At 43.8% G+C, this 3,811-nt stretch overlaps 1 pseudogene; it reads right to left on the bottom strand.

Moving 5' to 3' along the window:
• Window positions 1–888: 888 nt before the first annotated feature.
• LOC112821839 (mitochondrial adenyl nucleotide antiporter SLC25A24-like) lies at window positions 889–1,514 on the bottom strand (annotated as a pseudogene).
• Between the last annotated feature and the right edge of the window lie 2,297 nt (window positions 1,515–3,811).

Consider the following 3,811-nt stretch of genomic DNA (forward strand, 5'->3'; position numbering starts at 1 on the left):
CTGAAGAAAAAAACATTAATCCAAAAAGATACATGGACAGTTATGTTCACTACAACATTATTTACAATAGCCAGGATATGGAAACAACCTAAGGGTCCATTGATGGATGAGTGGATAAAGAAAATGTGGCATACACACACACACAGAGAAATACTACTCAGTCTTAAAAAAGAACAAAATCTGGGACATCTGGGTGACTCAGTCAGTTAAGAATCTGCTTTCAGCTCAGTTCATGATCCTGAGGTCCTGGGATTGAGTCCTGCATCGGGCTCCCTGCTTGGTGGGGAGCCTGCTTCTCCCTCTCCCTCTGCCGCTCCCCCCAACTTGTGCTCTCGCTATCAAATAAATAAATAAACAAATAAAATAAATAAATCTGATTTGTGACAATATAGATGGACCTTGAGGGTATTATGCTAAGTGAAATACATCAGACAGAGAAAGACAAATGCCATATGATTTCACTGATATGCAGAATCTAAAAAACGAAACAAATGAACAAACAAAGCTAAACTAAATTCATTGATACAGAGAACAGATTGGTGGGAAGGGGGGTGAAGATGAGTGAAATGGGAGAAGGGGATCTACAGGTACAAACTTCCAGTTATAAAATAATTAAGTCTTGGGGAGGTAATGTACATCATGGTGACTATAGTTAATAATATCGTATTGCATATTTGAAAGTTGCTAAGAGAGTAAATCTTAAAAATTCTTATCACAAGAAAAAGAAATTTTTTTTAATTTATAAATTTTGTAATAGATAAAGAAAAAATGTTTTAACAATTATTTCCTATGTCTTTCCTTTTAGGAAAAGACAAATTTCTCTTTACAAGCAGGTATTATCTTACAATTAAGTGATTTTGGTAATGACAACAATTTGATATTTCACTTTTAAATTAATCCCAAATGTTGTCCCACTATTTCATAAACTACACAGCTGATGCCTACTGCGGGAAGCACCTTCATGATGTTTGGGGTGAGACCCCTGAAAAATCCCCTTTTTCCTTTGTTGTTAAATATCTCTTGAATGAGATGAATCATAGAGGTTGTTGTTCCTTTTTCTTCCAGTGCTTGAACCTGCATGTGAGTTCTGATAAGGGTCAGAGGGAAGGTGGCTATCTGAGCACACATGTGAGACAATGTACTACATCCCAGCAAAATTATTATCCCAGAGTCTATAGACTCTGCCACGTGATGTTCTAGCCAATAATTCTTCAACAGCTCATAAACAGCAAAATCTATGCCTGCATAAGGTAGAATACCTAGCAAGTTAGGAATATAACCTTTGAAAAGGTTCTAATACCTTCTTGTTTCAGAAGCTTCTTGCCACAATCAATGAACCCTGAATACTTTCCAGTTTTACCTAGAGCCAGTCTGGTCTTTAGAACCTGTTCATGAGCCCCAATCTTGAGAGCTGTCTCAGGTGCAATTCTAAAAACATTTACACCATTTCCCCGCCAAAGAGAACGAATTCCTCCTTCTTTTAACATCCGCTCAAATCCACCAATCAACCTCATTCTCCTTGACTTTAAACTATGAACCATCATTATTTTTGTCCAGACTATTAAATGCCAGCCTCATTTTTTTCTCGTGGTCTTTAAGGTACTGCAAAAATTCTCCAGAGTCCAATCTTGAATCCTCATTGGTATCTCCAGCTTTAAAAATGTCATTCTCAGAGTTCAGACCAAATGAGGAGCCCCAGTTTTTCAGCCCCTCCTGGAGCTCCACGATGTCCACCAACGCGTTCCCGTCGCGGTCCAGGTCTTGGAAGAGGATCTTGTAGCTGAGCAAAAATACATAAAGAACTTATACAACTCAATAGCAAAAACCAAACAATTTGATTTAAAAATGGGCAGAGGATCTGAACAGACATATTTTTCGTCTTCCTGGCTGGCCACCACGGGCAGCACGAAGCCCCGGAGCCAGCGCAGCATGGCCCATTCCGCCCGGCCCGCGGCGGCGGGGCAGCTCGGCAGCCTCTCCTCTGGGTCCCTGCGACGGCGTCCCGCCCCTCCGGCTGCGCCACCTGCCGCCGCCCCGACGACGACGCCGGGCTGCTCCAGGCTGCAGGTGGCCCAGGCAACGGCCCGACGGAGCCTCGGGGGCGGGCGGAGCCGCGCCGCTGGGCTACCGGGCGCCGCTGGGAAAAACTGCGGAGGCCCGCCTAGTGGAAAGCCGGGCCCAGGTCCCTCGGGAAGAAAAAATTTTTTTGGAACTTTGTATGGTGACAGACAGTAACTAGACTTATTGTGGTGATTGTTCCATAGTATGTATAAATATTGAATCATGTACATTGAAACTAATATAATGTTATATGTCAATTTTACCTCCATTAAAATATTTTTTTTAAATGCAGATTTCCACCCCCCACCCAGCTCTACAGAATCAAATGCGCTGGGATGAGAGCTGGAAATCTTCATTTGTAATAAGAAAAAGGGCTGAGGTAGAAATATACTGTTAAAACATATTCCCTGGTTAATTCTGATGCGTGTTATAGTAGGAGAACCACTGCCGTAGGGCCTTGTAGAGAGCCTAGAATATTGTTTATACTCAATAAACCTTCTGGACATGAAAGACGAGGTGGGTCTCTAGGAGGGGAATGTGGTGTAGACAGGGCAGGGCAGAGGAATGGAAAGGCCCCCTCCGTAGAACAACCGGCAGCTGCTTCCATTGAAAAGAGGACTGAGGTCCTCTGGTAGGGGAGGGACAGGGGAGGGACAGGGGAAGAGGGCCACTGTGAGTCTTCTCTCCAGTGCAGACTAAGTGCAGTCCTTGACTCAGAGACCTCTTCTGCATGTCCCCATCTCCTTCCCCTGCTCTTGTTCTCCACCACAGAGCTTTTCCCCAAAGGCTTCTCCAGGGCAGGGTTAGCCCCCCCTTCACCTCTGTGGCTCCCGAGGGCATAGAGTGCCATGGCTATAGGCTCAAGGTTTGCTGTGGTTAGCTACACCCTGCTTCCTCATGCTCCCCCCTGCTCTTTGAAAAAAAGGGAAAAATTTATTTCTTCAGACCTCCCCAGGCCAACAGATAAATCAGCCAAAAATTTTAACAGGCAATAGACGAATATATCACAAGTTCCAGGTGAATATATCCAAATGAATATATTGCAAATTCCAGATGACAGACTAGAAAACATGGCCCTTCCAAAGCCATGTTTTGTTTTGTTTTGTTTTGTTTTTTTAACCTCAGCTGCATCTTGGAATCACCTGGGGAGCTTTAAAAAGAACTGCCTGGTCTCACACCCAGAAATTCTGAGGTAGTGCTCTGGAGTACATCATGAGTTTTGGGGATTTCTAGAAGCTTCTCAAGGGATTCCAATGTGCATTAGAGTTGAGAACTGCTCCAGCAAATCATCATTTGAGAAATTCTAATGGTAGAGTCTTCAAGCATCCGGCCAAGTCAGTCCGTACAAGGGTAGTTGGGGGCAGGGGGGCATCAAACCATACTGCCCTGGCCTTGAGCTGAATTAAAGGTGGCTCAACAAAACACATGCTCAAGACCTTGCTAATTTGTCTCCAGAAATGGAAGGAGATGAAGAAAACTATACCTACTAGGACACTTTTCAGGGACAGAATTGCAACAGGTTGGAAGGAATTCTCTGATAGTATGAAGATTAAAACCCCAAAAGGCATGCTCTGAGGGGCAATCCATGGTTACCAAACTGTCTTCTAAGAAGAAGGGGCCCAGTTAACGACAGGAGTTTTGTTTTGCTGGTTGGGCATTAGAACTTTGGGGCCAGAAGAAAAAAAGAAAAGAAAGAGAAATCTGGGACCAGAGCTGAACTGTTGACATCAGCAGCTGGTGTTCCCAAACC

The sequence above is a fragment of the Callorhinus ursinus genome, unplaced genomic scaffold (assembly GCF_003265705.2).
Source record: "Callorhinus ursinus isolate GAN/ISIS: 27379988/994484 unplaced genomic scaffold, GSC_fseal_2.0 scaffold8, whole genome shotgun sequence".
NCBI classification, from domain to species: Eukaryota; Metazoa; Chordata; class Mammalia; order Carnivora; family Otariidae; genus Callorhinus; species Callorhinus ursinus.